Genomic DNA, 25,130 nt, shown 5'->3' with positions numbered 1-25,130 from the left:
CAGTAATTTTACCCAAAAATGTATGGCGAAATGGAAAAAAAATCATTGTGCGACAAAATAGAAAAAAAAAACACAATTTTGTAACTTTTGGGGGCTTCCGTTTTTACACAGTACATTTTCTGGTAAACATGATACATTCTCTTTATTCTGTAGGTCTATATGATTAAAATGATACCTTACTTATATAGGTTTGATTTTGTTGTACTTCTGGTAAAAATCCTAACTACATGCAGGAAAATGTATATGTTTAACCCCTTAAGGACTTAGCCCTTTTTCACCTTAAAGGGGTAGTCCAGTGGTGAAAAACTTATCCCCTATCCTAAGGATAGGGGATAAGTTTGAGATCACGGGGGGTCTGACCGCTGGGGCCCCCTGCGATCTCTCTGTACGGGGCCCCGGCCTTGTGCGGAGGTCGACACGCCCCCTTCCCGCGGGCTGTTGGGGCTCCGTACAGGAGATCGCAGGGGGCCCCAGCGGTCGGACCCCCCGCGATCTGCAACTTATCCCCTATCCTTAGGATAGGGGATAAGTTGCTCACCACTGAGTCACCACTGGACTACTCCTTTAAGGACTCGGCCATTTTTTGCAATTCTGACCACTGTCACTTTAAGCATTAATAACTCTGGGATGCTTTTACTTTTCATTCTGATTCTGAGATTGTTTTTTCGTGACATATTCTACTTTAAAGGGGACCTTTCATCAAAAAAAACGTTTAATATATTATAGATTAATGGATGCAGAATAACTTTCCAATAGCATGTTATTAAAAAATATGCTTCTTTCTATTTAATTTTCCACTTTGAAAAATGACCACTAGAGGTCTCCCTACCAGTCCTTTTTTATAGATTTCAGACTCATGCAGGAGTCCTAAATCTCAGACTGCAGCCGGGACACAGACAAACTCCCTGACAGGGAGCAGTGCTGAGTTTGTCTGTGTCCCGGCTGCAGTCTGAGATTTAGGACTCATGCATGAGTCTGACATCTATAAAAAAGGACTGGTAGAGAGACCTCTAGTGGTCATTTTTCAAAGTGGAAAATTAAATAGAAAGAAGCATATTTTTTAATAACATGCTATTGGAAAGTTATTCTGCATCCATTAATCTATACTATATCAAAAGTTTTTTTGATGAAAAGTACCCTTTAACATAGTGGTAAATTTTTGTGGTAACTTGCATCCTTTCTTGGTGAAAAATCCCCAAATTTGATGAAAAAATTGAAAAATGTTGCATTTTTCTAACTTTGAAGCTCTCTGCTTGTAAGGAAAATGAATATTCAAAATACATTTTTTGGGATCACATATACAATATGTCTACTTTATGTTTGCATCATAAAATTTATGAGTTTTTACTTTTGGAAGACACCAGAGGGCTTCAAAGTTCAGCAGTAATTTTCACATTTTTTCACAAAATTTTCACTCACTATTTTTCAGGGACCAGTTCAGTTTTGAAGTGGATTTGAAGGGTCTTCATATTAGAAATACCCCACAAATGACCCCATTATAAAAACTGCACCCCCCAAAGTATTCAAAATGACATTCAGTCAGCGTGTTAACCCTTTAGGTGTTTCACAGGAATAGCAGCAAAGTGAAGGAGAAAATTCACAATCTTCATTTTTTACACTCGCATGTTCTTGTAGACCCAATTTTTGAATTTTTGCAAGGGGTAAAAAGGAGAAAATTTTTACTTGTATTTGAAACCCAATTTTTCTCGAGTAAGGACATACGTCATATGTCTATGTAAAGTGTTCGGCGGGCGCAGTAGAGGGCTCAGAAGGGAAGGAGCGACAAATGTTTTTTGGGGGGGCATGTCACCTTTAGGAAACCCCTATGGTGCCAGAACAGCAAAAAAAACACACATGGCATACCATTTTGGAAACTAAACCCCTCGGGGAACATAACAAGGGGTAAAGTGATCCTTAATACCCGACAGGTGATTCACGACTTTTGCATATGTAAAAAAAAAAATTTTTTTTCCTAAAATGCTTGGTTTCCCAAAAATGAAGCCCAATTTCTCCCGATTCAGAAAACACCCCATATGGGGGTGAAAAGTGCTCTGCTGGCGCACTACAGGTCTCAGAAGAGAAGGAGTCACATTTGGCTTTTTGAAAGCAAATTTTGCTCTGGGGGCATGCCGCATTTAGGAAGCCCCTATCGTGCCAGAACAGCAAAAAAAAAAAAAAAAACACATGGCATACTATTTTGGAAACTAGACCCCTCGGGGAACATAACAAGACCCCTCGGGGAACATAAAAATATATTATTTTTTTCCTAAAATGCTTGTTTTCCCAAAAATTTTACATTTTTAAAAAGGTTAAAAGCAGAAAATACCCCCCAAAATTTGTAACACAATTTCTCCCGAGTACGGCGATACCCTATATGTGACCCTAAACTGTTGCCTTGAAATACGACAGGGCTCCAAAGTGAGAGTGCCATGCACATTTGAGGCCTAAATTAGGGACTTGCATAGGGGTGGACATAGGGGTATTCTACACCAGTGATTCCCAAACAGGGTGCCTCCAGCTGTTGTAAAACTCCCAGAATGCCTGGACAGTCAGTGGCTGTCTGGTAATACTGGGAGTAGTAGTTTTGCAACAGCTGGAGGCTCCGTTTTGGAAACAGTGGCGTACCAGACGTTTTTCATTTTTATTGGGGAGGGGTGCTGTGTAGGGGTATGTGTTTATGTAGTGTTTTTTACTTTTTATTTTAATTTTTGTTAGTGTAGTGTAGTGTTTTTAGGGTACAGTCGCATGGGCGGGGGTTCACAGTAGTTTCTCGCTGGCAGTTTGAGCTGCGGCAGAAAATTTGACGCAGCTCAAACTTGCAGCCGGATACTTACTGTAATCCTCCGCCCATGTGAGTGTACCCTGTACGTTCACATTGGGGGGGGGGGACATCCAGCTATTGCAAAACTACAACTCCCAGCATGTACAGTCTATCAGTGCATGCTGGGAGTTGTAGTTTTGCAACCGCTGGAGGCTCCGTTTTGGAAACAGTGGCGTACCAGACGTTTTTCATTTTTATTGGGGAGGGGGGCTGTGTAGGGGTATGTGTATACGTAGTGTTTTTTACTTTTTATTTTATTGTGTGTTAGTGTAGTGTAGTGTTTTTAGGGTACAGTCGCACGGGCGGGGGTTCACAGTAGTTTCTCGCTGGCAGTTTGAGCTGCGGCAGAAATTTTCCCGCACCTCAAACTTGCAGCCGGATACTTAATGTAATCATTGGGGGGGGGAACATCCAGCTGTTGCAAAACTACAACTCCCAGCATGTACGGTCTATCAGTGCATGCTGGGAGTTGTAGTTTTGCAACAGCTGGAGGCACACTGGTTGTGAAACACCGAGTTTGTTGTGAAACAAACTCAGTGTTTTGCAACCAGTGTGCCTTCAGCTGTTGCAAAAGCTACAACGCCCAGCATGTACGGACAGCAGAAGGGCATGCTGGGTCTTGTAGTTATGCAACAGCTGGAGGCATACTACTTTGGCTGGGGATTGTAGTTATGCAACAGCTGGAGACACACTGGTTTGCTACTTAACTCAGTGTGCCTTCAGCTGTTGCAAAACTACAACCACCAGATTATGCAACCACCAGATGCACCACTACAACTCCCAGCATGCACTTTAGCTGATTGTGCAAGCTGGAAGTTGTAGTTATACAACAGCTGAAGGTACACTTTTCCATAGAAAGAATGTGCCTCGAGCTGTTGGAAAACTACAAGTCCCAGCATGCCCATAAGGGAATGCTGGGAGTTGTGGTGGTCTGCCTCCTGCTGTTGCATAACTACAGCTCCCAGCATGCCCTTTTTGCATGCTGGGAGCTGTTGCTAAGCAACAGCAGGAGGCTGTCACTCACCTCCAACGATCCTCGCCGCACAGGTCAGTCCCTCGTCGTCGCCGCCGCTGCTCCTGGGGCCCCGATCCCAACAGGGACGCCGGGGATCGGGGTCCCCAGCACCCGGGGTGCAAGTCCCGCACCCGCTCACGTCCTCCGGAAGAGGGGCGGAGCGGGTTGCAGGAGTGACACCCGCAGCAGGCGCCCTGATTGGTCGGCCGGTAATCCGGCCGACGAATCAGGGCGATCGTGAGGTGGCACCAGTGCCACCTCACCCCTGCAGGCTCTGGCTGTTCGGGGCCGTCTCTGACGGCCCCGATCAGCCAATAATTCCGGGTCACCGGGTCACTGAAGACCCGATTGACCCAGAATCCGCCGCAGATCGCTGGACTGAATTGTCCAGCGATCTGCGGCCATCGCCGACATGGGGGGTCATCATGACCCCCCTGGGCGATATGCCCTGATGCCTGCTGAACGATTTCAGCAGGCATCGGGCACCGGCTCCGCTCCAGATGGTTGCGGGGGGCCGGTAAAACACATGACGTTCTCATACGTCATGTGTCCTTAAGGGCTCGGAAATGGAGACATATGAGAACGTCATGTGTCCTTAAGGGGTTAACATTCTGACATACAATATTAACTTATGTCTCTGCTGAATTGTAGCTTGTGTTGGACTAAAAGACTGCTTAGAGAAGTAGGACTAGAAGAGCTGACTGACACTGTGCCCTTCTCTCCCCATAGGGACATATTTAGCAAAATCTGTGCAGAGGAAAAGGGAAGCAGCTGCTCATAGCAACCAATGAAATTGCTTCTTTCATTTTTGAAAAGGCCTCTGAAAAATAAAAGAAGCACTCTGATTGGTTGCTATGGGCAGCTGCTTCTCTTTTTCTTTGAAAAGGTTTTGATAAATCTCCTCAAAGGTCATTTAACACATTAACCACAGAGGGACCAAAGGCGTACAGGTACGCATTTGCTCCCTGGTACTTAACCCCTTAAGGACCAGGCCATTTTACACCTTAGGACCAGAGTGTTTTTTGAACATCTGATCACTGTCACTTTGAACATTAATAACTGTGGAGTGCTTTTAGTTATCATTCTGATTCCGAGATTGTTTTTTCGTGACATATTCTACTTTAACATGGTGGTAAATTTTTGTGGTAACTTGCATCCTTTCTTGATGAAAAATTTAAAATTTTGCATTTTTCTAACTTTGAAGCTCTCTGCTTGTAAGGAAAATGGATATTCCAAATAATTATTTTTGATTCACATATACAATATGTCTACTTTACGTTTGCATCATAAAATTGACAAGTTTTTACTTTTGGAAGACACCAGAGGGCTTCAAAGTTCAGCAGCAATTTTCCAATTTTTCACAAAATTTTCAAACTCACTATTTTTCAGGGACCAGTTCAGGTTTGAAGGGTCTTCATATTAGAAATACCCCATAAAAGACCCCATTATAAAAACTGCACCCCCCCCCCCCCCAAGTATTCAAAATGACATTCAGTCAGCGTTTTAACCCTTTAGGTGTTTCACAGGAATAGCAGCAAAGTGAAGGAGAAAATTCACAATCTTCATTTTTTACACTTGCATGTTCTTGTAGACCCAATTTTTGAATTTTTACAAGGGGTTAAAGGAGAAAATTTATACTTGCATTTGTAGCCCAATTTCTCTCGAGTAAGGACATACCTCATATGTCTATGAAAAGTGTTCGGCGGGCGCAGTAGAGGGCTCAGAAGCGAAGGAGCGACAAGGGGATTTTGGAGAGTACGTTTTTCTGAAATGGTTTTTGGGGGGCATGTTGCATTTAGGAAGCCCCTATGGTGCCAGAACAGCAAAAAAAAAAATTTTTTTTTCACTAAAATGTGTGTTTCCCCCCAAATTTCACATTTTTGCAAGGGTTAATAGCAGAAAATACCCCCAAAAATTTGTAACCCCATCTCTTCTGAGTATGGAGGTACCCCATAAGTTGACCTGAAGTGCACTACAGGCGAACTACAATGCTCAGAAGAGAAGGAGTCTGTTACGCCTAGCGCTCCGGGTCCCCGCTCCTCCCCGGAGCGCTCACGGCGTCTCTCTCCCGGCAAGTGCCCCGGTCAGTCCCGCTGACCGGGAGCGCTGCACTGACATGGCCGTCGGGGATGCGATTCGCACAGCGGGACGCGCCCGCTCGCGAATCACATCCCAGGTCACTTACCCGTCCCGGACCCCTCCTGTCATGTGCTGGCGCGCGCGCGCCAGCTCTCTGAGACTTAAAGGGCCAGTGCACCAATGATTGGTGCCTGGCCCAATTAGCTTAATTGGCTTCCACCTGCTCCCAGACTATATCTGCTCACTGCCCCTGCACTCCCTTGCCGGATCTTGTTGCCTTGTGCCAGTGAAAGCGTTTAGTGTTGTCCAAGCCTGTGTTACCTGAACTCCTGCTATCCATATTGACTACGAACCTTGCCGCCTGCCCCGACCTTCTGCTACGTCTGACCTTGCCTCTGCCTAGTCCTTCTGTCCCACGCCTTCTCAGCAGTCAGCGAGGTTGAGCCGTTGCTGGTGGATACGACCTGGTTGCTACTGCCGCAGCAAGACCATCCCGCTTTGCGGCGGGCTCTGGTGAAAACCACTAGCCTCTTAGAACCGGTCCACCAGCACGGTCCACGCCTATCCCTCGCTGACACAGTGGATCCACAACCTGTGAGCCGAATCGTGTCAGAGTCATATTTGGCTTTTTGAGAGCAAATTTTGGTCGGGGGGCATGTCGCATTTATGAAGCCCCTATGGTGCCATAACAGCATAAAAAACCCACATGGCATACCATTTTGGAAACTAGACCCCTTGAGGAAGGTATCAAGGAATAAAGTGAGCCTTAATACCCCACAGGGGTTTCACGACTTTTGCATATGCAAAAAAAAAATATTATTTTTTTCACAAAAATGTGTGTTTCCCCCCAAATTTCACATTTTTGCAAGGGTTAAAAGCAGAAAATCCCCCCCATAATTTGTAACCCCTTCTCTTCTGAGTATGAAGGTACCCCATAAGCTGGCCTGAAGTGCACTACAGGTGAACTACAATGCTCAGAAGAGAAGGAGTCATATTTAGCTTTTGGAGAGCAAATTTTGCTCGGGGGGCATGTCGCATTTAGGAAGCCCCTATGATGCCAGGACAGCAAAATAACCCCCACATGGCATACCATTTTGGAAACTAGACCCCTTGAGGAACGTAACAAGGGGTACAGTTAGCATTTACCCCCCCTCCCCTCCCACTGGTGTCTGTCAGATCTTTGGAACAGTGGGCTGTGCAAAATTTTTAATTTGCACAGCCCACTGTTCCAAAGATCTGTCAGACACCAGTGGGGTATAAATTCTCACTGCACCCCTCATTACATTCCGTGAGGGGTGTAGTTTCCGAAATGGGGTCACATGTGGGGTTTTGTTTTTTTTGCGTTTGTCAAAACCGCTGTAACAATCAGCCACCCCTCTGCAAATCATCTCAAATGTACATAGTGCACTCTCCCTTCTGGGCCTTGTTGTGCGCCCCCAGAGCACTTTGCGCCAACATATGGGGTATCTCCGTAGTCGGGAGAAATTGCATTACAAATTTTAGGGGGCTTTTTTCCCTTTTACCTCTTGTCAAAATGAACAGTATAGGGCAACACCAGCACGTTAGTGTAAAAAATGTATTTTTTTTACACTAACATGCTGGTGTAGACCCCAACTTAACCTTTTCATAAGGAGTGAAAGGAGAAAAAGCCCCCAAAATTTGTTAGGCAATTTCTCCCGAGTACGGCGATACCCCATATGTGGCCCTAAACTGTTGCCTTGGAATACGACAGGGCTCCAAAGTGAGAGCGCCATGCTCATTTGAGCCTGAATTAGGGATTTGCATAGGGGTGGACATAGGAGTATTCTACGCCAGTGATTCCCAAACAGGTTGCCTCCAGCTGTTGCAAAACTCCCAGCATGCTTGGACAGTTCCATTTTGGAAACAGTGGCGTACCAGACGTTTTTCATTTTTATTGGGAAGGGGGGCTGTGTAGGGGTATGTGTATATGTATTGTTTTTTACTATTTATTTTATTTTGTGTTAGTGTAGTGTAGTGTAGTGTTTTTAGGGTACAGTCACACAGGCGGGGGATTACAGCGAGTTTCCCGCTGCAAGTTTGAGCTGCCGCGCAAAATTTGCTGTATCGCAAACTTGCAGCCTGATATCACTGTAAGCCCCCTGCCCATGTGAATGTACCCTGTACATTCACAGGGGGGGATCCTCCAACTGTTGCAAAACTACAACTCCCAGCATGCACGGTCTATCAGTGCATGCTGGTAGTTATAGTTTTGCAACAGCTGGAGGCACACGGGTTGGGAAACACTGAGTTAGGAAACAGACAATGTTTCCCAACCAGTGTGCCTCCAGTTGTTGCAAAACCACAACTCCCAGCATTCTCAGGCATGCTGGAAGTAGTAGTTCGGCAACATCTTTAGAGCCAGATGTTGCCGAACTACAACTCCCAGCATGCTTGAAGTTGTAGTTTTGCAACATCTGGAGGACTACAGTTTGCAGACCACAAATACAGTTGTTCCCCATCTGTGCCCTTCCAGATGTGGCAAAACTACAACTCCCAGTATGCCAAAACTGTCCTGGCATGCTGGGAGTTGTAGTTCTGCAACATCTGAAAGGCCAGATGTTACAGAACTACAACTCCCAGCATGCCTGGACAGTAAGGGCATGCTGAGGATGTGTAGTTTTGCAACATCTGGAAGGGCACAGTGGTCTCCAAACTGTGGACCTCCAGATGTTGCAAAACTGCAACTCCCAGCATGCCCAGATGCCAAGGGCTGTCTGGGCATGCTGGGAGTTGTAGTGTAAGGGGACCAGATGGAGCAGTCCAGATCGCTTTACGGCGGTCTGGACTGCTGCAAAGGACCCGAAACGCCGATGAAGATCCACTCACCTGTCGCCACCGCTGCTGTCTCCGCTGTCGGGATCTGGGTCTTCAGGGACGATGTAAGTACTGGGGCCGGGCCCCAGCACTCCCCCGTCCCCCGCCGTGTCCTCCGGTCTTCCTCCCGTTCTCTCCGGACGGGATTATGCAAAATTACCGGGCAGTCGGGTCCCAGAGACCCGACCAGCCCGGTAACGCCGCAAATCGCAGGGGCAATTTCCCTCGCGATTTGCGATGATCGCCGACATGGGGGGCCTACATGGCCCCCCTCGGCTTTTGCCCTGGATGCCTGCTGAAGCATTTCAGCAGGCATCCGCTTCAGATCTCTGCCTGACACGCGGCAGGGACCGGAAAACGCCAGGACGTATGAGTACGTGCCTGGTCCTTAAGACCCAGGGCACAATGACGTACTCATACGTGCCTGGTCCTTAAGGGGTTAAGGACACAGGGCGTACCTGTACGCCCGTGGGAATTTCGGTCCCTGCCGCGTGCTGGGCGGGGACCGGACTGGGGTGACAGCTGGTATCTATCAGCAGGCACCCAGCGCAAATGCCCAGGCCGATTCCGGGTCTATGGTGACCCGGTAACCCGGAATATAAGGGGGATTGTGGTTGTCCAAGACACCCACGATCCCCCTGAAGGGATAGGAGTGAGGTGCCAGGGGTGTCACTCCTCCTATCCCTGCTATTGGACGTCAAGAAGCAACGACCAATAGCAGATCAGGGGCGGGAGGGGGGTTAATTTTCGGTTTCCCCGTTCTGCCCACCCACAATAGACTATGCAGAACGGGAAAGCCGACAGGGACCGTCGCCGAAGTCCACTTACCCATCAGCAGCAGGCATCGATCGGCTGCTGGGCTTGACGGAAGAAAAGGACGGCGATGCGGCTCCCTGGATCCTACGGAAGCCGGTAAGTTGCCTAGCAACATCTGGAGGGCTACAGTCTAAACTGTAGCCCTCCAGATCTTGAAAACAACAACTTCCAGCATGCCCAGACAGCTGTTTGCTGTCTGGGCATGCTGGGATTTGTAGATTTGCAACATCTGGAGGGCCACAGTTTGGAGATCACTGTGCAGTGGTCTCTAAACTGTAGGCCTCCAGATGTTGCAAAACTGCAAATCCCAGCATGCCCAAACAGCAAACAGCTGTCTCGGAATGCTGGAAGTTGTAGTTGCGTACCTCCAGCTGTTGCATAACTACATCTCCCAGCATGCCTTTCAGTGATCAGTACATGCTGGGAGTTGAAGTTTTGCAACAGCTGGAGGCACACTGGTTGGAAAATACTGAGTTAGATAACAGAACCTAACTGAAGGTTTTCCAACCAGTGTGCCTCCAGCTATTGCAAAAGTACAACTCCCAGCAGGCATGGTCTGTCAGTGCATGCTGGGAGTTCTAGTTTTGAAACATCTTGAGGTTTCCCCCCCCCCCATGTGAATGTACAGGGTACATTCACACGGGCAAGTTTACAGTAAGTTTTCTGCTTCAAGTTTGGGCTGTGGCAAATTGCGCAAACTGCTAGCGTGGAAACTCACCGTAACCTGCCAGTGCAAATGTACCCTCAAAAACTACACTAACACATAATAAAGGGTAAAACACTACATATACACCCCCTTACACTGCCCCCCCCCCCCCCAATAAAAATGAAAAACGTATAGTACGGCAGTGTTTCCAAAACGGAGCCTCCAGCTGTTGCAAAACAACAACTCCCAGCATTTCTGGACAGCCACTGACTGTCCTGGCATGCTGGGAATTTAGCAACAGCTGGAGGCATCCTGTTTGGGAATCACTGGCGTAGAATACCCCTATGTCCACCCCTCTGCAATCCCTAATGTAGTCCTCAAATGCGCATGGAGCTCTCTCACTTCGGAGCCCTGTCGTATTTCAATGAAACAGTTTAGGGCCACATATGGGGTATTTCCATACTCGGGAGTAATTGCACAAAAAATTGTGGGGGGCTTTTTTTCCTTTTACCCCTTATGAAAAGGAAAAGTTGGGGGCTACACCAGCCTGTTAGTGTAAAAAAAATTAAAAGTTTTACACTAACATGCTGGTGTTGCCCCATACGTTTTATTTTCACAAGCAGTAAAAGCAAAAAAAGACCCCCAAAATTTGTAACGCAATTTCTCCTTAGTACGGAAAAACCCCTTATGTGGGCGTAAAATGCTCTACCAAGGCACAACAAGGCTCCGGAGTGAAAGCGCACCTTTTACATTTGAGGCCTAAATTGGTGATTTGCACAGGGGTGGCTGATTTTACAGCGGTTCTGACATAAACGCAAAAAAATAAATACCCACATGTGACCCCATTTTGGAAACTACACCCCTCACGGAACGTAACAAGGGGTATAGTGAGCTTTAACACCCCACAGTTGTTTGAAGAATTTTCATTAAAGTTGGATGGGAAAATGAAAACAAAAACTTTTTCACTAAAATACTGGTGTTACCCTAAATTTTTCATTTTCACAAGGGAAAATAGGAAAAAAAGCCCCCCAAAATTTGTAACCCCATTACTTCTGAGTAAGAAAATACCCCATATGTGGATGTAAAGTGCTCTGCGGGCGAACTACAATGCTCAGAAGAGAAGGAGCACCATTGGGCTTTTGAAGAGAACATTTGTTCGGAATTGAAGGCCACGTGTGTTTACAAAGCCCCCATAGTGCCAGAACAATGGACCCCCCCACATGGGACCCCAGTTTTGGCACCACGGGGGGCTTTTGTAAACGCACATAGCCCCTGACTTCCATTCCAAACAAATTCTCTTTCCAAAAGCTCAATGGCGCTCCTCCTCTTCTAAGCATTGTAGTGCGCCAGCAGAGCACTTGACGTCCACACATGGGGTATTTCCATACTCAGAAGAAATGGGGTTACAAATTTTGGGGGTCATTTTCTCCTATTTGGGGAAATTTTTTATTTATTTATACATCCAACTTTAACAAAAAGTCATCAAACACCTGTAGGGTTTTAAGGCTCACTGTACCCCTTGTTACGTTCCTTAAGGGGTGTAGTTTCCAAAAAAGTATGCCATGTGTTTTTCTTTTTGCTGTTCTGGCACCATAGGGGCTTCCTAAATGCGACATGCCCCCCAAAAACCATTTCAGCAAAATTTGCTTTCCAAAAGCCAAATGTGATTCCTTCTCTTCTGAGCATTGTAGTTCGCCCCCAGAGCATTTTACATCCTAACATGGGGTATTTCCATACTCAGAAGAGATGGGGTTACAAATTTTGGGGGGCATTTTCTCCCATTACTCTTTGTAAGAAATGGTAAATTTGGGAAAAAACTGCACTTTAGTGAAATTTTTATTTTATTTACACATCCGATTTTAATGAAAAGTCGTCAAACAACAGTGGGGTGTTAAGGCTCACTGGACCCCTTGTTACGTGCCTTGACGGGTGTAGTTTCCAATATGGTATGCCATGTGGGGGTTTTCTGCTGTTCTGACACCATAGGGGCTTCCTAAATGTGACATGCCCCCCAAAAACCATTTTAGCAAAATTCACTCTCCAAAATCCCATTGTCGCTCCTTCCCTTCGGAGCCCTGTACTGCACCCGCCAAACACTTCACATAGACATATGAGGTATTTCCTTACTCGAGTGAAATTGGGTTACAAATTTTGGGGGGCTTTTTCTCCTATTACCCCTTGTAAAAATTCAAAAACTGGGTCTACAAGAACATGCGAGTGTAAAAAATGAAGATTTTGAATTTTCTCCTTCACTTTGCTGCTATTCCTGTGAAACACCTAAAGGGTTAACACACTTACTGAATGTCATTTTGGATACTTTGAGGGATGCAGTTTTTATAAAGGGGTCATTTGTGGGGTATTTCTAATATGAAGGCCCTTCAAATCCACTTCAAAACTGCCCTCTGATGTCTTCCAAAAGTAAAAACCTTTCAACTTTATGAAGCAAATATAAAGTAGACATTGTATATGTGAATCAATAAATAATTTATTTGGTATATCTATTTTCCTTACAAGCAGAGAGGTTCAAAGTTAGAAAAATGCAAAATTTTAAAATTTTGCATCAAATTTGGGAGTTTTTCACCAAGAAATGATGCCTATATGGACGAAATTTTACCACTTACATAAAGTAGAAAATGTCATGAAAACTCAGAATCAGAATGAAAAGTAAAAGCATCCCAGAGTTATTAATGTTTAAAGTGACAGTGGTCAGATGTGCAAAAAATGGCCGGGTCCTTAAGGCGAAAATGAGCTAGGTCCTTAAGGGTATGTTCACAGGTACAGGATTTGCTGCATATTTTTTGCAGCTGATTTTGCTACCCATTTAATACCTTAACCCCTTAAGGACGCAGGGTTTTTCGGTTTTTGCACTTTCTTTTTTCCTCCTCACCCTTTCAATTTTGCACCTAAAAATCCATATGATGGCTTATTTTTTGCGCCACCATGTCTACTTTGCAGTGACATCAGTCAATTTACCCAAAAATCTACAGCGAAACGGTAAAAAAAATCATTGTGCGACGAAATTGAAGAAAAAACGCCATTTTGTAAATTTTGGGGGCTTCCGTTTCTACGCAGTACGTTTTTCATTGAAAATTACACCTTCTATTTATTCTGTAGGTCCATACAATTAAAATGATACCCTACTTATATCGGTTTGATTTTGTCGTACTTCTGGAAAAAATCATAACTACATGCACGGAAATTTATACGTTTGAAATTGTCATCTTCTGACCCCTATAACTTTTTTCTATTTCTGCGTATGGGGCGGTATGAGGGCTCATTTTTTGCGCCGTGATCTGAAATTTTTAGCGGTACCATTTTTGTATTGATCGGACTTTTTGATAGCTTTTTATAAAAATTTTTATGATATAAAAAGCCACCAAAAATACGTTATTTTGGACTTTGGAATATTTTTGTGCCTACGTCATTGACCGTGCGGTTTAATTAATGATATATTTTTTATAGTTCGGACATTTACGCACGCGGCGATACCACATATGTTTATATTTATTTTTATTTACATGGTGTTTTTCTTTTATGGGAAAAGGGGGGTGATTTGAACTTTTATTAAGGAAAGGGTTAAATCACATTTATTAATTTTTTTAACACTTTTTTTTGCAGTGTTCTAGCTCCCATATGGGGCTATAACATTGCATACACTGATTGCTAGCACTGTTCACTGCAAAGCCATAGCTTTGCATTGATCAGTGTTATCGGCGGTCGATTGCTGAAGCCTGCATCTCAGGCTTGGAGCAATCAATCGCCGAAGGGACACGCCAGAGGAAGGTAAGAGGACCTCCGCTCTTGTCCCAGCTGATCGGGACACCGCATTTTCACTGCGGTGGTCCCGATCAGCCCCACTGAGCAGCCGGGAAGGTTTTACTTTCATTGTAGAAGCGGAGTTCAACTTTGAACGCAGCGTCTAAAGGGTTAATAGCACGCGGCACCGCGATCTCTGCCGTGCGCTATTAGCCCCGAGTCCCGGCTTCACATACATGCCGGGTCCGTTAAGGGGTTAACGACACAGGACGTAAATGCACGTCCTGTGGCAGTGGTACTTAACGCATCAAGACATACATTTACATCCTGTACATAACAGCAAGCTCCGGAGTGGTGCTTGCGTGCTGCACAGCAGGTCGGGGCTGCTATCAGGGAGCCAGGGACCCTCTGGTAATGGCGAACATAAGCTATCACGCTGATGTCCGCCATTAACCCCTCAGATGCCGTGATCAATACAGATCACGGCATCTGCGGCAGTGTGGTCGGTAAAATGGATGATCAGACGATCATCCATAATGTTGGATGGAATTCCCCACACCTGCCTCCGTCCATCTCCAGGAGTCTTCTGCTCCGGTGTGAGATTGAGCAGACCAGAGCAGAAAATCGCGATAACACTGATCAGTGCTATGCCCTATGCATAGCAATGAACAGTATTAGCAATCAAATGATTGTGCTATAAATCGTCTTCTATGGGGACATAAAAAGTGTAAAAATAAAATTAATTTAAAAAAGTTATAACATTTTAACAGTTAAAAAATAAGTAAAAAAATTTGAAAAATCCCCTCCCCCAATGAAAAATGTAATTAGTCCCCTTTTTCCATTTTACCCCCAAAAAGTGTAAAAAATAAATAAATTTGGTATTGCTGAGTATGTAAACTATCAAAATATAATGTTAATGATCCCGTTCGGTGAACGGCGTAAACGTAAAAAAAAAAATTGCCACGTTTTTTCACATCATATTCCCCCCCCTAAAAACATCTAAAAAATGTATTAAAAGTTTTATATACACAAATGTGGTATCAATAAAAAGTAAAGGTCACAGTGCAAAAATTTTGCCTTCATACCGCCGCTTATACGGAAAATTGAAAAATTTATATGTCGTAAAAATAGAGGGACTTTAAACGTACTAATTTGGTTAAAAAGTTTGAGTTTTTTTAAAGCGGTACAACAATAGAAAAGTATGTAATCATGGGTATCATTTTAATCGAATTGAATAAAAAAACTTAATTTTTAATGTAAATTGTGCAGTATGAAAACGAAACCTTCCAAAATTAGTAAAATTGTGGTTTTCTTTTAAATTTTGCCACGCAAATAGTATTTTTTTGGTTGCACCATACATTTTATGATATAATGAGTGATGTCATTACAAAGGACAATTGGTCGCGCAAAAATCAAGCCCTCATACTAGTCTGTGGATGAAAATTTAAAAGAGTTATGATTTTTAGAAAATGCTAAAATGGGCTGAGTCCTTAAAGGGGTACTCCGGTGGTAAGTTTTTTTGACTATATGGCATCTTCTTTGTAAGTTTTGTTTTTTTGCAATATACATGTGTTATATGTTTTGGCAGCATGTGTGTGTTTTTCTTACCTGTTTGTTGGGCGGGAAGTTCTGTAGCTCAGAGGGTTTTCTTTTACTGTTGTCCACAGTTCTGAGTCTGTTGTGGACAAGATGTCACAGCAGTTTTTTCTCTCTTTGTCTGCATGAGAAATAAGCCACGCCCCTCATCTCATCCAGTACATAGCTCCTCCCCTCCCCCCTGCTCTGTATTCTAAGGATGCTGTTCTGCACAGGAGAAGGAACACAGAGAAGATGAGTGTTATCTGAAGGGGAGGATAAGAAGGTGCATGGGCTGGGGATGTATGGACTGCAGGGGAATAAATCTCATACTGGGAATGATCTCTATATATGAAGGGGGAGGGGGGACTCCTGAATGACACATTCTGGGAGTTGTAATCCCTGCTGTGTGTGTATGTGTATGCTAGTGTTTACAAACCAGTGTGCCTCCAGCTGTGGCAAAACTACAACTCCCAGAATGCCCTGACAGACTTTGGGCATGCTGGGAGTTGTAGATTTGCAACAGCTGGAGGCACACTGGTTGGGAAACAATGTTCTAGCCTATTCAGCATACACACCATGTTACACCAGTGTTTCCCAACCAGTGTGCCACCAGCTGTTGCAAAACTACAACGCCTAGCATGCCCAAAGGCTGTCAGGGCATGCTGGGAGTTGTAGTTTTGCAACACCTGGAGGCACCCTGGTTGGGAAACACTGGTGTATGCCCTACAGAGGTGTGGTGAACTACAACCCCCAGGAGACTACAGAGGCAGCATGCTGGTGTTATACCACAGACTGAAGACTCCTGAATGACACATGCTGGGAGTTGTAGTCCCTTTGTGTGTGTATGACAGTGTATCCCAACCAAGGCTGATTATATTGGTGTGCTGTGTATAAGGGGGCTGACCCGGGAAAATAGTAGGATGGGTAAAGGGCGGAACAAACAAACAAACAAAAAAAGAAGCCGCCCCAAACCAGCAAGGCATGTGGCATGCTGGGATTTGTAGTTTTCAGCACAGCAAGAAACAGGAAATAGAAGCAAAGATAGGAAAACAAAGTGGGGGATAAAAAGACAACAAAGAACGGAAATAGAGAAGGCTAAACAACAAGAATAGAAATGAAACAAAGCAAATAGGGTAAGTCAAAAATGGAAAAACACGTTGACCACTGGAGTACCCCTTTAAGGACTCAGGGTTTTTCCGTTTTTGCACTTTCTTTTTTTTCCTCCTTACCTTTTAAAAATCATAACCCTTTCAATTTTGTACCTAAAATTCCATATTATGGCTTATGTTTTACACCACCAATTCTACTTTGCAGTGACATTAGTCTTTTTAACCAAAAATCCATGGCAAAATGGAAAAAAAATCATTGTGCGACAAAATTGAAGAAAAAAAGCAATTTTTTAAATGGGCACTGTCATGAAATCTAAAAATTGATATGTTGTAGTACTTAAGTACTACAACATATCTCTAATATACTTTAATTAAAAAAAAGTGATTTTAAACAAGTTTAAAATCACTTTTAAATTCGGCCACTAGGGGTCGCCCTCCTAGTGGCCGAATGCATTCTGCAGTGACGTCACTACTGGATTTCGACTCATTTCAGCCAGGCAATGAGTCGAAATCCAGTCACTGCGGTGCTCGCTCGCGCCTGTCAATCAGACAGGCGAGAGCGAGCACGCTGATAGCTGGCGCTGCGCGCATTGGCCAGCTCCACTGGCCTCGCGCGCGGCCCCGCCCGCCCCCGTTACCCTGTCCGGAGGCCGTTACCCTGTCCGGAGGCAGCTCATTGATCCTCCGGTAAGTCTTCACCACTGGAGGAATGGGGTGGGGGAAGCGGGGTTCGGGGGAGCGCCGCCGCCGCTGCTGCTGCTGCTCCCGAAGTAGCACTGCTGCGCTAATAAAGTTATTGTCTTCACCACAGGGTGCCTCCAGCTGTTTCACCACTACAACTCCCAGAATGCCCTGACAGCCAGTAGATGTCAGGGCAAGCTGGGAGTTGTAGTGGTGAAACAGCTGGAGGCACCCTGTATAGTGAGCTAAGGGCGGAAGTGCCGGCCCCAGCAGGCATCAGTGACGTGGTGCCTGCTGGGGAAGTCTGCCTGGTAGTGAGCACACTACCAGGCAGACAAAAAGGGATTTTAATATAGTAAAAAAAAAATGTAATGGGAGGGAGGGGGTTAGGGAGAGATGGGCAATAGGCAGGGACATAAAGAAAGAAAAAATGGATGGTGGGAGCTACCCTTTAAGTTTTGGGGGCTTCTGTTTCTACGCAGTGCATTTTTCAGTAAAAATAACACCTTTTCTTTATTCTGTAGGTCCAAACGGTTAAAATGATGCCCTACTTATATAGGCTTGATTTTGTCTTACTTCTGGAAAAAATCATAACTACATGCAGGAAAATGAATATGTTTAAAATTGTCATCTTTTGACCCCTATTAAAAATGTGGGGCTCATTTTTTGCACTGTGATCTAAAGTTTCAGAATCAGAATTTTTGATCGCTTTTTATAAATTTTTTCATGATATAAAAAGTGACCAAAAATATGCTATTTTGGACTTTGGAAATTTTTTGCACGTACGCCATTGACTAAGCGGTTTAATTAACAATATATTTTTATAGTTCGGCGATACCATATATGTTTATTTTTATTTACACAGTTTTTTGTTTTTTTTTTATGGGAAAATGGGGGGTGATTCTTATTTTTATTAGGGAACTTTTTTTCACACTTTTTTGCAAAGTTATAGCCCCCTCTAGGGGCTATAACACTGCATCCACTGATCTTCTACACAGATCACTGCCATGCATTAACATGGCAATGATAAGTGTTATCGGCGGTCGATTGCTCAAGCCTGGATTTCAGGCTAGGAGCAATCAATCGCCGATCGGACGTGCCGGAGACAGGTAACGGACCCTCCGCTTGCGTTCTAGCTGATCAGGACACCTCAATGGTCCCGATCAGCCCGACTGAGCTGCTGGGAGTGTATTTTTTTTTACTTTAGATGCGGTGATCAACTTTGAACGCCGCATCTAAAGGGTTAATAGCAAGCTGCACAACGATTGGTGCCGTACGCTATTAGCCCAGGGTCCTAGCTTTCATTCCAGGACTGACCCGCTATGATGCAGGGTCACGGCATGACCCCACGTTATAGACCAGGGCAGGGCATACAGGTATGCCCTGCGTCCTTAAGAGGTTAAGGACTCAGTTTTTCAGTTTTTGCATTTTCTTTTTTTCCTCCTTACCTTTTAAAAATCATAACCCTTTCAATTTTTCACCTAAAAATCCATATGATGGCTTATTGTTTGCACCACCAATTCTACTTTGTAATGACATCAGTCATTTTACCCATAAATCTACACCAAGACCAAAAAAAAAAAATAATTGTGCGACAAAATTGAAGAAAAAACGCCATTTTGTTACTTTTGGGGGCTTCTATTTCTACGCAGTACATTTTTCTGTAAAAATGACACCTTATCTTTATTCTTTAGGTCCATACGATTAAAATGATACCCTACTTACAGTGGGGCAAAAAAGTATTTCTGCAATTTCTCCCAATTAAAAAGATGAGAGAGGCCTGTAATTTTCATCATAGGTATACCTCAACTATGAGAGACATAATGAGAAAAAAAAATCCATAAAATCACATTGTCTGATTTTGAAAGATTATAAATTATGGTGGAAAATTTGGTCACCTACAAGCAAGCAAGATTTCTGGCTCTCACAGACCTGTAACATCTTCTTTAACCCCTTAAGGACATAGGGGGAGATTTATCAAAACCTGTGCAGAGGAAAAGTTGCCCAGTTGCCCATAGAAACCAATCAGCTCACTTCTTTCATTTTTAACAAGGCCTCTGCAAAATGAAAGAAGCGATCTGATTGGTTGCAATGGGCAACTGGGCAAATTTTCCTTTCCACATGATTTGATAAATCTCCCCCATAGCGTTTTTCCTTTTTTGCACTTTCGTTTTTCCTCCTTACCTTTTAAAAATCATAACCCTTTCAATTTTGCACCTAAAAATCCATACGATGGCTCATTTTTTGCGCCACCAATTCTACTTTGTAATGACACCAGTCATTTTATCCAAAAATCTACGGCGAAATGGAAAAAAAAAATTGTGCGACAAGAAAAAACACCATTTTGTTAATTTTGGGGGCTTCTGTTTCTACACAGTAAATTTTTCATTAAAAATGACACCTTATCTTCCACTGAGATTCCACCAATGAAGGAACCCCTGTTATCTTAGCATCTAACAATGTAGTATACGGAGCAGAAATGAGACCACCAGGGCCCTGAGACCTATAGACCCCAATCAGAGGGAAACGGAAGAACGGTGTGGAGGAGATAGGAAACTGAATCGAAACCGCGTGTTGGAGCTGAAGATTTTTATAAAAGGAGTGTCTAGGAAGCCCTTTGTCATCTTGAAAGTATTGAAATGGTCTAAACCCCGTCTCGTCAAACACGTCACCCAAGGTAAGTACCGTATTTATCGGCGTATAACACGCACTTTTTAGGCAAAAATTTTTAGCCTAAAGTCTATGTGCGTTTTATACGCCGATACACCCCCAGGAAAGGCAGGGGGAGAGAGGCCGTCGCTGCCCGCTTCTCTCCCCCTGCCTTTCCTGGGGTCTAGAGCCCTGCTGCCAGCCCTTCTCTCCCCCTGGCTATCAGCGCCACTGCCCGTTCTGTCCCCCTGACTATCGGTGCCGGCACCGATAGCCAGGGGGAGAGAAGCGGCACCGACAGCCAGGGGAAGAGAAGGGGCAGCGGCACCCATTGCCGGCGCCGCTGCCCCGTTGCCTCCCCCCATCCCCGGTGGCATAATTACCTGGGTCGGGTCCGCGCTGCTCCAGGCCTCCGGCGTGCGTCCCCGGCGTCGTTGCTATGCGCTGCACCGTGCATAGCAACGACGCAGGGAATGCACACCGGAGGCCTGGTGCAGCGCGGACCCGACCCAGGTAATTATGCCACCGGGGATGGGGGGAGGCAACGGGGGCAGCGGCGCCTTCTCTCCCCCCGATAGCCAGGGGGAGAGAAGGGCCGGCAGCAGGGCTCTAGACCCCAGGAAAGGCAGGGGGAGAGAAGCGGGCAGCGACGGCCTCTCTCCCCCTGCCTTTCCTGGGGGTGTATCGGGGTATACACGCGCACACACGCACCCTCATTTTACCATGGATATTTGGGTAAAAAACTTTTTTTACCCAAATATCCTTGGTAAAATGAGGGTGCGTGTTATAGGCCGGTGCGTGGTATACCCCGATAAATACGGTATTCTGTGAGACCTCCAAAACTGCATATCTAAGGCAGCTGAGAAATGAGGTAGCAGAGGGTCAGACCACAACTGCCTATCTAGCATAACATCTGAATATGCAAGCTGTTTCTTAGCCGCCTTCCAAACATGAGCCGCTAGTTTGTGCAGAGGTAACCACGAGCCACATGAGCCCATCCCACCCTCCAGAAACAGCCACAAGTGGGTAAGATTCAGATGATGAGCTAGGTGATGTTCACTATTCGGGAGAGCACCAGTATGCACCCAGTGTCAGAGATACCTAAGTTGGCCCGCCAAATAATACAAGCGTAAATCAGGGAGAGACATACCACCCTGCGACCTGTGAGTGCTGTAATATGGAGAGTTTAAGCTTAGATCTGTTAATATCCCAAATAAAAGTGGGGAAGAGGGCATGCAGTTGTTTAAAGAATGCCACAGGTAAAGGAGCCGAGGCGTGTTCAAGCTTGTACAGGCATGGGAAGGATCACCGTATTAGCAAGATTGATTCGGCACAGAAAGCGGCAAGGTTGCCCACACACAAAATTTCTCTAGAATAAAGGAGAGGAGGAGCAGTATATTAGCTTGGTGGTCATTCTCTAAAACACTATGAATCTGAATGCCTAGATATTTCTTAACCCCCTAGCATTACCGTTCCAGATATCTGGGCAAAAGGGCATAAAAAACGATTTACCCCAATTTATTCTAAGGCCAGAGTAAGCCCCAAAACTATGGATAAGGGAAATACCGATCAGCAGAGACAGATCCAGATTCTCTATATACAAAATCATGTCGTCGGCGTACCCTATCCTCCCTTGAGCCAACACGAAACCCAGCTTAAGTAGGATGCTGACGAATTTGCAGAGCAAGAGGCTCTATGGCCAGAGCAAAGAGTAAGGGAGAGATAGGGCTGCCCTACCGCTTGTCCCTAGCTAATGAGAATTAGGGAGATTAGGGCACCATTAACTGCAACAAGAGCCCTCAGGGAACTATATAAAATGGAAATCCACTTAATAAACCTCGGTCAAAAACGGCGGAGTTCCTCCAAGAGGAACGGCAAAGGCCAAAGGCCTTAGCGGTGCCTAAAGACGCCATAGCCCATTTCTCACAGCCAGCCAAACCCAATTGAGTAAGCATTTGAGTGCTTCGAATGTTCTCAGAAGTGGCGTGCCCTGGCATAAAGCCTGACTAGTCAGAGTGTATCATTTCCAGAATTACCTTATTAAGTCTAGTAGCTAGCATTTTGGTGAGTATTTTATAGTCTAGATTGAGGAGCGAAATAGGGCAGAAGGAGCCACAGTCAAGTGGGTCTTTGTCTGGGTTCAGTATAACTACTATAGAGGCACCATAAAAAGAATCAGATAACTTAACCGCAGCAAAAGCTGCCTTATACATAGCAACAGACACAGAGCAGGCAGCTCCCTATATTGTTGATATTTCTCCACTGGGAGACCATCGGGGCCCGGCGACTTTCCACTCGCTAAGGCACCGATGGTGTCAGTCAAATCCTCTATAGTAAAGTCTGGTTCCAATAAGGCACGGCCATCAGAGGAGAGTCTGGGAAAGGTAATGGAATTGAGAAAAGAAGACAAAGCAGCAGTAGAATACGTGGCTCGAGAAGAGTACAGGTAAGTATAGAAGGCACGCCTTTTCCTGTATGCAATGTAGGTACTGTCGCCCCGCAAGCAGCCATGTGGCCTTATGTGCATCAGTTGGGTCGCCCACATACCTCTGCTCCAGCTCCAAGCATCGTTCCACCAGCTCACTCTCCTCCCGAACCACCTCTCGCTTAAGAGAAGAAATGGCAGATTGCAAATACCCAAGCAGAAACACTTTAGCCGTCTCCCAAACCACCAAGGGAGCTTCCGAGTCTCTATGGGCAGACATAAACATATGGGATACCATCATGAGGACCCAGTAACAACATCCAATATGGCTTAAAGTGCCAGCAGCGCTCAACTGAGGAGCCCTGCATATCTAGAGTGATCGGATACTCCACATGTAACATATGTCATCGCTGTAACCTGAGTAACCAGTAATGGATTACCAAACATGAACATGATTTTTTTGCTTTTGTAGTAAAATTATCTATCTACTTACTAGGGATGTACAGATACCATTTTTTAAGACCGTGTACAAGTACTGATACTTTAATTCTAGTACTTGCCAATACCAATTACGAGTACTTTTATTTTAAAGGGAATCTGACACCAAGGTGACCCGGTTTCTGTTGCTACTTACCGTGCTTATATGTGGGTTCCTTGTTGTGTGCAATGGAGGCGGGCTGCTGTAGTATGAGTTTCTCTCTTCTCCATTGGACAGAACAGGGACTTTGCATTGGCGGCGAGATCGATGTCTACGGAGCAATTGCGCTGACGTTCACATGGTGAGCAGCGGTAGAAACCGGGTCACCTGCACTATCTACCTATAAATTCAAGTTAGTGCAGGTGACTCTGCTGTAAGATTGCCTTTAATAGTAGGTAGTATCCCCTTGTAGGGGGTATAGATAGTTGCAGACATTAGCAGCAGCCCCCCCTTGTAGCCAGCAGACCCCCCCCCTTTAGCCAGCAAACCCCCCCTTTAGCCAGCAGACCTCCCCTTGTAGCCAGCAGACCCCCCCCCTTTAGCCAGTCGACCCTCCCCCCCTTGTAACCACCAGGATCCCCCCTGTAGCCAGCAGGATCCCCCTGTAGCCAGCAGGACCCCCTTGTAGCAAGCAGGATCCCCCTTGTAGACAAAAGCCCCCCTTGTAGACAAAGCCCCCCCCCCCCTTGTAGTTGCTCACTTGCGCCTGTCGGGAGTATCGCCGCTCCGCAGCCCCGTTCTCCCGTACTCTTCACTGCTGCTGCCCCGTTCTCCCGTCCGCATCATGGCGTCTTATGGAGGAGCATATGACATACACGTCACTCTGCTTTCTCCGTAGCGTTACACTGGGTGCAGTGGAGGAGGTGGAGTGACGTGTGTGTCACATGCTCCTCCATAAGACGCCATGATGCGGACAGCAGAACTGGGCAGCGGAGCACTCCACCAGGTATCGGATTTGTTATCGGGGACATTAGACGAGTCCCCGATACCTTGAAAATTCCTGGTATTGGCCCCGATACTAGTATCGTATCGGGACATCCCTACTACTTATTACCACTACCTACCTGCACCATACCTACCAACGCTATCTACCTGCCAACATTATCTACCTTTCTACTGGAATACTCTACCTGCATTATTTAGGGCACTGAGGGTAGGAAATAATTGAGAAATGTGCTGAAAGCATGCAGAGTCGATGCCCCTGTGAGTCACTACATGTAACTGCACTGTAATCACTTATATGGTCTGCAAAGTCGGGGTAACTACTACAGTATGCGGTCACTGTATTGGAGGATATTAGTATGTGTATAGTGGTTTTATTCAATATCAGTATGGCAGTATTATCCTGTCACTATATGGTGGTAATGGTCATGATGTGTGCAATTATTTGTCCCTTGTATAGTGGTGTTATTGCCATTATAGTGGTGTTATACTGGTCTGTGTGCAGTATTAGTATCCTAGTATTATCTCATCACTATACTGTGGTCATGGCATGGTGCAGTTATTCGTCCCTTGTATAGTGGTGATAATGGTCTGTGTATAGTCCTTTAAAATAACAGTATGATAAGTCACTGCAGTAGTAATATGTCGTCCTTGTGTGGAGGTATTATTTTATGTTTTTAAACCCCAACTCATGAGAAAATCCTGTGTACACTCCTGGTGAGCGACGATGCATACACTATATTCAACACCATTCTCTTACATTCACAGGCCTCATGGGGATGCACAATATTCTGCATTGCCCGTGTGCTTTGACCCATGCTATGTCAGTAAATGGGGGGGGGGTGGGAGGGCACCAAAATCAACCTTCGCCTGTGTAGACAAAAATCCTTGCACCGGCCCTGAGTATGCAGCAGCTGATAAGTACTGGAAGGATTTAGATTTGTCAATAGAAGTAGTTTACAAATCTGTATAACTTTTTTGTCTTGATTCAGTTGATTTAAAAACATTTGTTTTTGTTTTCCACCAGTGTTCCCCTTTAAAGGAAATCTGTCAGTAGTATCACCCGCACTAAGCCTGGCACACAGGCTTGTAGTGCGGGTGATGCTGATTAAAACAGTACTCACAATGTCCAGATTCGCCCAGCCGTTCAGCCGCAAATTGCGTTTTTCTATTTATGCCTATGAGGGCCTTGGGGCACGGGCGGAGCTCCGATCCCAACTTGGGGCACACTGACGTCATCTTGGCTGGGCTGCCGCTCCGCCCAGCTAATTAAAATTCATAACCCCCCTCCCTGCTACTT

The 25,130-nt window shown here is 45.2% G+C and overlaps 1 long non-coding RNA gene across 1 annotated transcript in view; it reads left to right on the top strand.

Annotated features, from left to right (window-relative positions):
- LOC130273648 (uncharacterized) overlaps positions 1-25,130 on the top strand; it is a 56,368-nt gene that overhangs the window by 2,267 nt on the left and 28,971 nt on the right. The gene's annotated exons all lie outside the window — the stretch shown is intronic.

The sequence above is a fragment of the Hyla sarda genome, chromosome 5 (genome assembly GCF_029499605.1).
Source record: "Hyla sarda isolate aHylSar1 chromosome 5, aHylSar1.hap1, whole genome shotgun sequence".
NCBI classification, from domain to species: domain Eukaryota; kingdom Metazoa; phylum Chordata; class Amphibia; order Anura; family Hylidae; genus Hyla; species Hyla sarda.
This window is presented reverse-complemented; position numbering and strand designations above follow the sequence as displayed.